Source organism: Paroedura picta, chromosome 1 (genome assembly GCF_049243985.1).
Source record: "Paroedura picta isolate Pp20150507F chromosome 1, Ppicta_v3.0, whole genome shotgun sequence".
Classification (NCBI taxonomy): domain Eukaryota; kingdom Metazoa; phylum Chordata; class Lepidosauria; order Squamata; family Gekkonidae; genus Paroedura; species Paroedura picta.
Window position 1 is genome coordinate 170,054,181 of NC_135369.1, and position 14,827 is coordinate 170,069,007.

Here is a 14,827-nt window from a genome sequence, read left to right on the forward strand (position 1 = left end):
GAAAAAGGCTGGGGGGGGGGGGCGATATTCCAGCAATAAAGATTTTTCTCATAATAGTTTACAAAAAAGCACACCCTTGTCCTGAAAACAGTAAATGGATATATAGTGAAGATATTGTACTGTCATTTAACAGATTTAATAGGCACAAGGAACTGATATACAGATTGCTATTAATACATACGATTGTGTGACATACTACTCTGAAGAGGAAAGAAATTTCATTCATTGCATCATGCATGAATATGTAGTTTCAGCGTTAGAAAAATTAATAAGGACCAACCTCTCTGACATCCTGATAAAATGCCTGGGGTGGGGGGGAGGGAATGGTAATGTTCAGGAAGGTAAAAGCGTCAGGCTTCATTTCTGCACCTCACCTATCCTGGTTGGTTTCTCTGCATTTCCATAGCCACAGTGACTTCTCTTCCTCTGAAATCCAAGCCTAATCTTCCTCAAATAGCTCCAGTTTTCATGCTCTAGGAAGCAGTAGAAAGGGGTATGCATGAAGGGATCGCTTTTGCTTTTTACAAACCTGGCTGATGGAAAAATGGCATGCTTCATCCGTGGTAAGATGCATTTGGAACTGGCAGTTTGGGAGAGTTGTTATTTATGGGTTGGATTCCCTGGATGTCCATTCCCCTTTTCTTAGCATCGCTCTGTGATCTATGGAAAGGCAAAACCAGGGGTCAGGGGACCCTTGGACCGTTTACGCACCGGAAGTTTTGTGCCGGGCTGCAGGCTGGAGTCTGAGTCGGGGCAGGCTGCCCCGCCTCTTCCTGCCCCCACACGCGGGAGCATTCGGCCCGGTGCACCTCATCCGCCCCAGATTTGGGATCCTGCACGGGAGCTGGGGCAACGAAGTGCCCAGTGTGGAAATGGTCTTGGAGTTACAAATCCCAGGAGAATTGATCAGAAGATCACCCATCCTCCATCTTGTATTAGAGGAACATCTGTAGGTAATGCAATATTTATTTTTGCCCTATTTTTAGGAGCAGTTAAGCGAATTTATAGAATCATAGAATCATAGAGTTGGAAGGGGCCATACAGGCCATCTAGTCCAACCCCCTGCTCGACGCAGGATCAGCCCTAAGCACCCTAAAGCATCCAATAAAAGTATCCAACCTTTGCTTGAAGACTGCCAGGCAGGGGGAGTTTACCACCTCCTTAGGCAGCCTATTCCACTGCTGAACTACTCTGACTGTGAATCATCTGGCATTTAAATAAAAAAATCTCCATACCATTTTGTAACTCATGATAAGATTTCCCTTACCATGATGCAACCCATAAATTAACTCATGTTCCTTCAATTTCCTGATTTCCTGAACGGTGCCAATGATTTTTATGGATACACAGGTTTATTGCCTCTAAACAGTCCCATATCTTGCATGTTTTTTTTTTAAGCAAACCATGTAGCAGTTTGCAGTGTAAACATTTTAGGCCTCTGTCCAACAGATAAGGCCACATGCCAAAGCACACCAACCTATTCAGCAAAAAAAGAGAGAGCGGCTTGACAAGGACATTATCTTAAAAAGTCATCATGACTTTTTTGGCAATTTGCCAGGATAACAAATCTCTCAGACACACTGACAGAAACGAAGGCAATTTCAAAGTTAGCATTTGACTTGTGAGGAGATTGGGGGAGGGGGGGTTAATTATATTTTACTAAGCCAATACATGGTGTGGCCAAAGTATGCTCTTTAGAAGCCCATTCCACTTTATAGGAAAGACTATGTTCCAAGCCCATTGCAATCAGGAATACAACGGGTGCTAGATTGGGGGTGATGAGGTAGAAGTACTCTGCAGATGACCTCTCCCTCCCCCCAGGACCTGGAAAGGCTGCAGGCTGGAGTCCCCAGGGCAGGGAACTCAGCAGCAGGGGCAACTCTCACCCAGCAGGGACTTGCAGCCTCTGAGCCTCGGAGGGAAATGGAAGAAGGGGTGGTGGTGGTCAGGGGTGGGGAACAGAAGACAATTGGCTGGCTGCTGGACAGACAGGCAAGCCAGCTGGAGGAGGAGGAGGCACTCAGGGGCGGGACAGCTGCCGTGAGTGGGTGTTCAGCGCTGAGTGGCATTTAAGCCATGAAGCAAGTGGAGTCTAGGCATACCATGGGAGCCCTTCCTTAACAATGTCAGGCCAGAATTAGTCAGGTGAGGAGAAAGGCAGATCGACACCCCAGAAGACAGAGATAGAGTTCAATAGGATCTGAACACGCTAGAAAAAAGGGCAAAGGAGAGATGCAGTTCAAGAAAGAGAAATGTAGAGTTGTACATCTGGGTCATAAAAATGAGAAGGATGCATACTGGGTGGGAGATACACGTCTGGGTAGCAGTGTGTGTGAATATGATCTTGGGGCACTAGTGGACTGTAAACTATATATGAGCAGACAGTGTGATGCGTTGGTAAAGAAGGCAAGTGCAGTCTTGAGCTGTATCAACAGAGGCATTGCATCAAAATAGTCCCACCATAGGCCCACTGTATACTGCATTGGTCAGACCACACTTGGAGTACTGCGTGCAGTTCTGGAGGCCTCACTTCAAAAAGGATGTGAACAAAATTGAGAGGGTTCAGGGGAGAGCGACTAGAATGTTCCAGGGCCTTGGGCCCAAGCCCTTTGAGGAAAGGCTGAGGGACCTGGGAATGTTCAGCCTGGAGAAGAGGAGGTTGAGAGGGGACATGATGGCTCTCTTGAAGTATTTGAAAGGTTGTCACTTAGAGGAGGGTAGGGAAAGGTTCCTGTTGGCAGCAGAGGATAGGGCTGGCAGTAATGGGTTTAAACTACGTGGAGAACGATATCATCAAGATATCAGGATTTTGTTTTCACAGTCAGAGTACTTCAGCAGTAGAATTGGCTGCCTAAGCAGGTGGTGAGTTCCCTCTCACTGACAGTCTTCAAGCAGCGTCTGGACAGGTACTTATCCTATATGCTTTAGGCTGATCTTGCATCGAGCAGGGGGTGGGACTAGATGGCCTGTGTGGCCCCTCCCAAATCTATGATTTTAGTATGGTAGAAACTAGAATCATGGAGAAAGCTAGGGAGTTTTTTTCATGGAGAAAGCTAGGGAGTTCCAGAAGAACGCCTACTTCTGCTTCATTGACTATGCTAAAGCCTTTGATTGTGTGGAGCACAACAAATTGTGGCAAGTTCTTAAAGAGATGGGAATACCAGAGCATCTTATTTGTCTCCTGAGAAACCTATATGCAGATCAAGAAGCAACAGTGAGAACCGGGCATGGAATCACTGATTGGTTCAAAATTGAGAAAGGTGTTTGGCAAGGCTGTATACTGTCGACTTGCCTATTTAACTTGTATGCGGAGCACATCATGAGAAAGGCGCGGTTAGAGGAGTCACAAATTGGGATCAAGATTGCAGGGAGAAATATCAACAACCTCAGATATGCAGATGATACCACTCTAATGGCAGAAAGTGAAAAGGAACTAAAGATGGTCAGGAATATACTGACCATCATAACTTAGGGCTGATCATCATGCTTAGGGCTGATCCTGCGTTGAGCAGGGGGTTGGACTAGATGGCCTGTATGGCCCCTTCCAACTCTATCATTCTATGATTCTATGATTCTATGAACAGTAGGAAACAAGTGGCTGGTTTGGTTGCTGTGACACAGTTTACTAATGTAACAAGATTAACTTTTGCTTATATATTCCTACTGTTATGATGGTCAGTTCAGTCTGACAAAGAGTGCTTGCAGTTGAAGGCTCACACCTTGAATAAATTTTGTTGGTATTAAAGGTGCTACTGGACTATGGTTTTATTGCTTTACACATTAAGACTGCTTTCTTTCCTTGTCATCCTGTGAACAGTTGCTGTAATCCAGGGGTGGCCAAACTGTGTCCATGATGTCCATGAACTGCCAGCATATGCAGGGGCTCGTGGGAATTGTAGTCCATGGACATCTAGAGAGCCACAGTTTGGCCATCCCTGTGTTTAGTCAAAGCCCACAGCAGTCAGTCACATTAGACTCAAGTAAGTGTGTACAGGATGGTGTTGTTAACTCTAAGAAATGGCCTTCACCAGGTCTTGTTGATTTGATGCTGAAAGATGTTAAATTTTCACACCGCTTTAGGAAATTTGACCAAGGCTCAGCAGTGATAGATGTGGACTTTTAAAGTGGGCTGTACAGCTTTATGAAAAACTTCCTTCAGCTTCAATCTGAATACAAATATTTCTCTTTGGAAAATGAGATAAGAAGGATAAATACCCTGTCTCCACCCAAAGTCTTTTTCACATTCTCCTCTCCACTACACAATACTTACTAAAGGGAGACTGCTTTGGAAGCTATCTAATTCTCAGCAAGGCTAAATCTGTGCATGCTTAAATCCGGTGCTTGGAGCCATGAACGTAGAAGACATATTGTTCCGTAAACCTGAGAAAAGTTCCAGGTTTGCAGAAAAATCTGAAATCTTGAACATTAATACACACACATACACATGGGGTGTTAAGCCCCTCAAATCATAGAAGCATATCCTGTCGCTTTAAGAAACAAATGCTTTCTGCAGCTGTTGCTAGGCAATTACACCATACTGTCAGTGGAAACCTTTGTTTCTATCATTAAAAATGCATGGAGAGTGGGCAGGGTGCCTTTTAGCTGGGGTTGAAAGCCAGTTTGGTATAGTGGTTAAGAACAGTGGCCTCTCATCTGGAGAACCTGGTTTGATTCCCTACTCCTTCACATGCAGCAATCTGAGTGACATTGGTTCAGTCACAGTTTTCTCACAGCTCCCTCAGCCTCACCTACCTCACAAGTGATGTGTTGTGAGGAGAGGAAGGGTAGGTGACTGTAAGCTGCTTTGAAACTCCTTCAGGTAGTAAAAAGCAGAGTATAAAAAAAAACAGCTCTTCTTCTTTTTCTGTTTTGGCTTTTGAAGGAGACTAACAGGCATTGGGTGACTTGATTCCACAAAACGCGCAAGACTCAGCCAGGTCCAGTTGCTTGCTACTGTTCAACAGTGGCCACCCAACAAAAGCCAGTGTGGTACAGTGGTTCTTCTAGAGCAGTGGTCCCCAACCTTTTTATCACCAGGGACCGGTCTACGCTTGACAATTTTACTGAGGCCCGGCGGGGGGGTAGTCTTTTGCTGAGGGATGTCGCCGCCGCCTGAGCCCCTGCTCCACTTGCTTTCCTGCCAGCACCCCTGACTTCCCGCCGCCCGTTGGGGGGGCGCTGCCAGCAGCAGCTGCCACACCGAGGGGGAGACCCAGCCATGGCGGCCACTGGAGAGCACCAAAGGTGAGCTGGTGGCAGAGTGGCAGGGCAGCCTCCGAGGCAGCAGCCAGGGAGGAGGACGAGAACGAGCCGCAGCCCGGTACCCACGCACCAGTACCGGTCCCCAGCCCGGGGGTTGGGGACCACTGATCTAGAGGGTGATAATTATTTCATACTTTGCTATGATGCAGTGTTATTTTCTGAAACAATATTGTCCTTTCACAACCACTTTACTACTGCTTTACTATCACTTTGCCATTACTTAACTATTGCTTCATACAGCTTGCTACATTAGTGCAAAATTGGGCAGATGGCACTATCCTGTTAAAGCCACACAGCTTCATTTTACGCTGACTACTACTACTACCACTACTACTTTGCTACTACTTTACTACCACTTTACTATTTTTTCACTACTGCTTTATTACTCTACTAATCCTTTATTACTGCTTTACTATTACTTTACTATAACTTCACTAACACTTTGCTTCTGCTTCACTATCAGCTTACTAATACTCTACTACTGCTTTACTAACATTTTACCAACACTTTACTACTGCTTTACTATTGCTGGAAGCAGATGGTTCTTCATATATTTTGGCCCCAAACCATTATGGGCTTTAGTGCTCAAAACCAGCACTATTATTTCACTACTGCTTTACTATTACTTCACTAATACTTTACTACTGCTTAACTATCACTTTACAATGGCCACTGTTACTTTACTATTATTTTACTAATGCTTTATTACTGCTTTACTGCTACCTTACTAATGCTTCACAACCACTTTACAACTGCTTTACTATCACTTTACTATTACTTCATACAGCTTGCTCCATTAGAGCAAAATTGGGCAGATGGCACTTTCCTGTTAAAGCCACACAGGTTCATTTTACGCTGACTACTACCACCACTACTACCTTGCTACTACTTTACTACTACTTTACTATTATTTCACTACTGCTTTATTATTACTGCACTATAACTTTACTAACACTTTGCTACTGCTTTATGATCACCTCACTAATACTCTACTACTGCTTTACTACCGCTTCACTAACACTTAACTAATAGTTTACTATTGGTTCACTATCACCTTACTAATGCTTTACTACTGCTTTACTAACACTTTACTACTACTTTACTATTACTCTGCTATTGCTTTACTACTTCGCTGATGCTAAGTGAAACAGAAATTTCAGCTCCAACTAAGACTGTAAGGGGAAGCTATTCCAGAATCATCACACCACCTTCAAAAAAACTCTTTCCCATCTCACCTCCCCCTAACACATTGGAGGCCTTATTAATACTCTACTACTGCTTCACTAACACTTTACTACCACATTACCAACACTTTACTACTGCTTTACAAACACTTTACTACTACTTTACTATTGCTTTACTACTTCACTAATGCTAAGTGAAACAGAAATTTCAGCTCCAATTAAGCCTGTAAGGGGAAGCTATTCTAGAATCATCATACACCACCTTCAAAAAACTCTCTCCCAACTCACCTCCCCCTGACTCATTGGAGGCACAAAGAGCACCACACAGTGTGGTGGTTGGTGTTTGCTACCGACCGCCTGACCAATGAGAGGATGTGGATGCTGCACTTTGTGAGCAGCTTGAGAAAATATCCAAGTGGCAGGACCTTGTCATCATGGGTGACTTCAATTTCCCAGATATGTGCTGGGAAACAAACTCTGCAAAGTGTCCTGAGTCATGCAAGTTTCTGACTTGCCTGGCTGACAATTTCATTTATCAAATGGTAGATGAACCCACAAGAGGTTCAGCCATCCTGGACTTAATACTGACCAACAGGCAAGAGTTGGTGGATGAGGTGAAGGAGGTGGGGACCCTAGGGGGAAGTGGCCATGTCCTCATAGAATTCCTTTTGAGATGGGGAGGCAAGGAAGCTTGTAGCCAGACGCGGATGTTGGATTTTTGTAGGGCAAACTTTAATAAATTCACAGACATGATGAGCGTCATACCATGGACGAGAATGCTGGAAGGGAAGAGAGCATGTGAAGGGTGGGCGCTATTCAAACAAGAGCTATTGCATGCTCAATCAATGACTATCCCAGAAAGACGAAAACACTGCAGGAGCTCTAAGAAGCCAATTTGGATGAACAGAGAACTTCAAGAGGAACTAAGAAAGAAAAGGGAAATGTTCAGGATATGGAGGGAAGGACAGAGCTCTAAAGAAGAGTACCTACAGGTTACTAGGCACTGTAGATCAATCATCAGAAAGGCCAAGGCTAAGAGTGAGCTAAGATTGGCCAGGGAAGCCCACTGTAACAAGAAAAGATTTTTCAGTTATGTGAGGAGCAAACATAAAGTAAAGGAGGCAATAGGCCCACTGTTGGGTGCGGATGGACAAACTCTAACGGAGGATGCAAAGAAAGCAGAAAGGCTCAGCGCCTATTTTACATCACTTTTCCCCCACAGGTCAAAGGGTTTAGGCACATCTAGAGATGGCAATAGCCAAGAGATAGTGTCTGGGTGGCAGGTTGACATGGACAGAGAGGTTGTTGAGAGGCATTTAGCTGCACTGGATGAGTTCAGATCCCCTGGGCCGGATGAAATGCACCCGAGAGTGCTCAAATAACTTTCCAGAGAACTTGCACAACCCTTGTCCATCATCTTTGGGACCTCTTTAAGGACTGGAGATGTCCCGGAGGACTGGAAGAGAGCAAACATTATTCCGATCTTCAAAAAAGGGAGGAAGGATGACCCGGGAAACTACAGACCAGTGAGTCTGACCTCTGTTGTGGGTAAGATAATGGAGCAGATATTAAAGGGAGCGATCTGCAAACATCTGGAGGACCAATTTGGTGATCCAAGGAAGTCAGCATGGATTTGTCTCCAACAGGTCCTGTCAGACCAACCTGGTTTCCTTTTTTGACCAAGTGACAGGTTTGCTGGATCGTGGAAATTCAGTTGATGTCGTTTACTTGGATTTTAGTAAAGCTTTTGATAAGGTTCCCCATGATGGATAAATTGAAGGACTGCAATCTGGATTTTCAGATAGTTAGGTGGATAGGGAATTGGTTAGAGAACCGCACTCAAAGAGTTGTTGTCAATGGTGTTTCATCAGACTGGAGGGAGGTGAGTAGCGGGGTACCTTAGGGCTCGGTGCTCGGTCCAGTACTTTTTAACATATTTATTAATGATCTAGATGAGGGGGTGGAAGGACTACTCATCAAGTTTGCAGATGACACCAAATTGGGAGGACTGGCAAATACTCCAGAAGACAGAGACAGAGTTCAACGAGATCTGAACACAATGGAAAAATGGGCAAATGAGAACAAGATGCAATTTAATAAAGATAAGTATAAAGTTCTGCATCTGGGTCAGAAAAATGAAAAGCATGCCTACTGGATGGGGGATACGCTTCTAGGTTACACTGTGTGTGAACGAGACCTTGGGGTACTTGTGCATTGTAAACTAAACATGAGCAGGCAGTGTGATGCAGTAGTAAAAAAGTTGAATGCCATTTTGGGCTGTATCAACAGGGGCATCACATCAAAATCACAAGATGTCATAGTCCCATTGTATACGGCACTGGTCAGACCACACCTGGAGTACTGTGTGCAGTTCTGGAGGCCTCACTTCAAGAAGGATGTAGATAAAATTGAAAGGGTACAGAGGAGAGCGATGAGGATGATCTAGGGCCAAGGGACCAAGCCCTATGAAGATAAGTTGAGGGACTTGGGAATGTTCAGCCTGGAGAAAAGGAGATTGAGAGGGGACATGATAGCCCTCTTTAAGTATTTGAAAGGTTGTCATTTGGAGGAGGGCAGGATGCTGTTCCCATTGGCTGCAGAGGAAAGGACACGCAGTAATGGGTTTAAACTACAAGTACAACAATATAGGCTAGATATCAGGAAAAAAATTTTCACAGTCAGAGTAGTTCAGCAGTGGAATAGGCTGCCTAAGGAAGTAGTGAACTCCCCCTCACTGGCAGTCTTCATGCAAAGGTTGGATACACACTTTTCTTGGATGCTTTAGGATGCTTTGGGCTGATCCTGCGTTGAGCAGGGGGTTGGACTAGGTGGCCTGTATGGCCCCTTCCAACTCTATGATTCTATGATTCCAAGCACAGTCCCCATAGATGCATTCAATGACCAGAACTGGCTGGACAATATGGAAGCAGATGGTTCTTCATATATTTTGGCCCCAAACCATTATGGGCTTTAGTGCTCAAAACCAACACTTCAGTGAGAAGTGGTATACAAATTGAATAAATAAATAATATACTAAAAGGCAATTAAAAACATGCTCACTGCATGGGGTGCTTATCAATACCCTAGCCAAAACATTTTGGATCAGGTACATTTTCTAAGTCATTTCGTGAAAAATGCAGCTTTAGCATGTTGTGCTAACTTCCATGAAACCAGGATGTCATAAATCCATGGATTTCATAAATGCATGAGTCACTTTGCAATGCCAGAGGTATGCAATGGAATTAGAACACACAATATTACAAATGTCTATAAACAAGATCCAAATGTTGTCGGCTCTACTCAATTAAATCTTTTGCAGGAATGTGTGTCAAGCTTTTAAGGTGCCACAAGATTCCAATGTGTTGAAACAGATTTTGTGGTGGGACTTCTAAAACTGCTGGATCAGAATTGTAAAAGTTGTGCAGCAACACTGTTTTTGTGATTAACCTGCTATGATTTCACATGGTGTAATTGTTAGAAAACTAAAATGAGATGTACAATTAAGAAAATATGATGAAATACTGAAGATGGAACAGACATTAAAAGATGATAGAAGAAGAAGAGTTGGTTCTTATATGCCGCTTTTCTCAAGGCTCAAAGCGGCTTACAGTCACTTTCCCTTTCCTCTCCCCACAACAGACACCCCATGACAAATCAATGGGAATCCTGAGCTTGTTTCTCTACAACGAGATAGTCCCATCTGGGAGTGATGGGAGACAATGACACCCGAAGTGTGTTGTAAAGGGCCGGGGGAGGATGAAGTAAAGGGCTGGGTGGGGAGGAGAAGGCGTCCTTCGTGGCCCACCTCCAATTAGTCGACGGACCACATGTGGTCCGCGACCCACCGGTTGGGGATCGCTATCTTAGGTTGTTGGAAAAGAGTGTTTGCTATGACCATTGTATTCTCTTGACAAAATTCTACCAGCCTGTGCCCTGCTCCATTTTGTACTCCAAGGCCAAACTTGCCTGTTATCCCTGTTATCTTTTGGCTTCCTACTTTAGCATTCCAATCCCCCATGATGATAAGCACATCAGTTTTTGGTGTTGCTTCTAGAAGGTGTTGTAGGGCTTCATAGAACTGATCAACTTCATCCTCTTCAGCAGCAGTGGTTGGGGCATAGACCTGTATTACTGTGATGTTGAATGGTTTACCTTGGATTTGAACTGAGATAATTCTGTCATTTTGGGGATTGTATCCCAAGACTGCTTTTCCTACTCTCTTATTGATTATGAAGGCTACTCCATTTCTTCTGAGAAATTCTTGCCCACAGTAGTATACCTGATGGTCATCTGAATTAAATTCACCCATTCCTGTCCATTTGAGTTCACTGATTCCTAAAATGTTGATGTTCAGTCTTGTCATCTCTTGTTTAACCACGTCCAGCTTGCCTTGATTCATGGATCTGATGTTCCAGGTTCCTATGGAATAAAAATCTTTACAGCATCGGGCTGTCTTTTCACCTCCAGTTACCTCCACAACTGAGTGTCCTTTCAGCTTTGGCCCAGTCGCTTCATTCATTCTGGAGCTACTTGTACTAGCCGTCTGCTCATCCCCAGTAGCATATTGGACATCTTCCGACCTGAGGGGCTCATCTTCTGGCGTCATATCGTTTTGCCTTTTGGAACTGTCCATAGAGTGGTTTGCCATTTCCTTCTCCATTGAATCACCTTTTGTCAGAGCTCTCAGTTATGACCTGTCCGTTTTGGGTGGCCCTGCACGGCATAGCTCATAGCTTCACTGAGCTACACAAGCCCCCTTGCCATGACAAGGCAGCAATCCTTGAAGGGGGTTTACAATTTTACACAGGTATAAATAATGCTATTTTAAAATTATTTTACCTTTCATTGAATGCTTACATGTCAATATCCATAAAACATTTTTAAAAATAGGGTTTGTTGTAATGGTTAGAGTGTTGGATTAAGATCCTGGCAAATGAGGGGACCTGCTTTGGCTCTCCATTGCAAAGAAAAGTAAGGTGTAAACAAAGCTTTCCTTTTTTTTTGCCATCAAGTCATAGGTGACTTAAGATGAGCCCCTGGAGGTTTTCAAAGTGAGAGAGATATCAGAGTTGGTTTGCCATTGTCCTGACCTGGATTTTCCTCAGTGGCCTCCCAGCAAAACACTGACCCTGCCTAGCTTCTGAGATTTGGGAAGATCAGGCTAGCCTGAGCTATCCTTTTATTAAATGTTATTTCCAGGAAAACAGCACACATGGAAGTACAAAGTCACAGAAATTTGTTCTCCACCATTTATAGACAAAATCAATTTGACAAATATCCTTCCTTTTTTTCTACAAGAAGGTATTTTGGTTAGAGGTGCCACACACTGGAAGCTTTTGTACCGATATGTTATGGATGGTGTTTTCTTTTACTTCCGAGAACACACTGTATGTATTCATGTTGTGGTCAACAAAGATGTAACTAATGATTAAGAGAGGGGGAATGGAATAATGGGTAGATGAATCTGTATAGAAATGCTGAATAGTTTTCGATGGGATTTTTAAACTATAAGAAGATATCTCATTGCATTTTAATGGACAGGATAAATATAAGACTGACAAACTGTATTTTATAAAACTATTAGAGACCAATAGCACCTTTAAGACCAACAAAGATTTATTCAAGGTGTGAGCTTTCGAGTGCAAGCACTCTTCCTCAGACTATGAACTACCATCATTACAGTGGGAATATAAAGCTAAAGTTAATTCTGTTAAATTAGTAAACATCCAAATTCAGCCATATGATCATTCTTTGCTAAAACAGCCAATCAATTCCCTTGAATTCCGTTGTAGTTCACAAAAACACAGGAGAAATAAAACTGTCTATGTTCGTGATTAACGGCTGTCACTTTACCATTGGTTGCTGTCCCCATCCATCGCCACTCAAGTGTGAAAATATTCCTGCAAGTGAAAAGCTGTGCTGGCAACTAACTTGTCCTGAGACCAGAGAGTTAAATTCAAAATTACATTACATTATTACTAACATCATCTTACAGTCACATTGCCCCAAATAAAATAAATTAAAAATAAGAGAGGATTGTGAGGAATGTGGATATATGAGTTAAACAAGGTCTGGACTCTGATTTTGTTGTGCTACTTCAGACCAACATGGCTACCCACGTGAATCTATCCTTATAAACATTGTTGTATGTTTGTTTCTTGTATTGCTTCTCTCTCTCTCTTTCTCTCTCTTTCCCCTTTTCTTGTTATTTTAACTTTAAGCTCTTCCTTTTTATTATTTCTGCTGTTTTTATGTAATTAAAAACTTGCAATAAAATTTAAATTCAAACAAAGATGTCACTAATTCTGTATTGTCACTGCCAACATAATTCCTTTAAAAAATACCAGCTAAAGTGCCTTGGGTTTTGTTGGCATTTCAGAGTCAATGATATATTCTAGGAGTTACTAGGTTCCTTCCCCACTTAAAAGGCACAAGGTGGCAGCTCCAGGACACAGGCACTATCTGTGCAATGTTATTACTCATCGAGGCTTATAGTTACATTTTTAATGGTACCTTAGGACAGCAGCGGCTTCGATCAAAGGCTTCGGCAAATTGAGAAATTTTTACTGCTTCTCATTAGCAAGCCCCTGTGCTTCTCCCTCCCACCCCACCCCACCAGTTGCTACTGAGGGTTGAAGGAAACTTCCAGACCAATAAGCCATGTGGCAGGTACAGCAGCACGAAGAAGCACAGGGGAAATAGAAAGGCAAGAAAAATGACTCCCACCAATATGTTCAGTCCATACAGGCTTGGATTGAACCAAACTCTTTCTCTTTGGCCTAGTTAAATGGATTTCTCTCTTTTAGCTGTTTTACAGTCTACTTTGGGCATAAATACCTTTTTAGCGATCTCGTTTCAGGTTCTTTGAGGGGTGTTTTGTGCTGTTTTTATGCCCCAACTTGTTTTGTTTTGGCTTTGCATTAATGGCTTTGTTTTACTGTGTTGGTTTTAAGCAGGTCTCTAGCACAGGGGTAGTCAACCTGTGGTCCTCCAGATGTCCATGGACTACAATTCCCATGAGCCCCCTGCCAGCATACGCTGGCAGGGGCTCATGGGAATTGTAGTCCATGGACATCTGGAGGACCACAGGTTGACTACCCCTGCTCTAGCATATACATTTAAGGAGGGCATATCTGTTTTCCAAATAAAGAGATGAAGAAGGAATTGCTCATCCTGTGGTCCATTGTGGTGGCAAAAGAAATACATAGGTACAGCTGGAAGGATAGCTACTCTGGTAGGACTTCAAAACATGCTCTGGTGGTGCCAGTACCTGAGAGAAAACATGGCAGTGGTCTTGCCCTGTTGCTCTGCTAGCAACTCACCCCACTGTCATACCTGTCATGGTATTTTGTACAAAGGCAAATATTCATAGTAGAAATGGATTTTGGTCCCCCCTGGCCACCAGCGGGGGAAGGCGGGGCTTGTGGAGGGTAGGGGCAGGGTTGCCAGGTGTAGGTTGAGAAACTCCTTGGGATTTGAAGATGGAGCCCAGGGGACACAGGGACATCAGTTGGATACAGTTCACCCTCTAAGCATCCATCTTCTCCGGGGGAACTGATCTATGTAGCCTGGAAATAAACAGTAATTCCATTGATCCCTAGAATCTATGTGGAAACTGGCACCCCAGGGTTTATGTGTTTATGCACTACCTTCTCGCTCTGTGAATCAAAACACACTATAGTTGCCAACATCCAGGTGGGATCTGGAGTTCTCCTGGAATTACAGCTTATTAGATCAGTTCTCCTGGATAAAATGGCAGCTCTGAAGGGTATTAGACCCTGAGGAAGTACCTCTCCAAACCCCACTGTCTCCAAGCTCTACCCCTCTTCTGTCCTCCTGGGTAAAATTATTCATCATATATCCAAAGAAGTGTGCATGCACACGAAAGTTCATACCTTGAATAAAACTTTCAGACCAATATGCCATGTGGTCCTGGACTCAAAATTTGTTCTGCTGCTTCAAACCAACACAGCTGCCCGCTTGAATCCTGGATAAATTGGCAGCTCTGAAAGGTGGCCACTGTGGCATCAGACCCTGATGAGTTCTCCTACACACCCACCCTCTTCAAATTTCTCTTTTCTCCAAGTCCCATCCCCCCAAATGTTTGGGACTTCCTAACCCATATCTACAATACAACCAGCTACACTGAGGAAAGTCCTACAAACATGTGGAAAGTATTTAGAAAATTTGGCAGGATGACATTTTTCTGTACCTAAAAGAAGACAAAAGCACCAAATCTACTTTTGACATAAACTGGCCATGGCTTTATTGATATAACAGAGCATGGGCACAGCATGGGAGAATTCTGCCCTCTTGTGATGACTGCAAGGCAGCCCTTTATATCTGCAGGTTGAGGCCATGAGGCTCCCGTGCCAAACCTG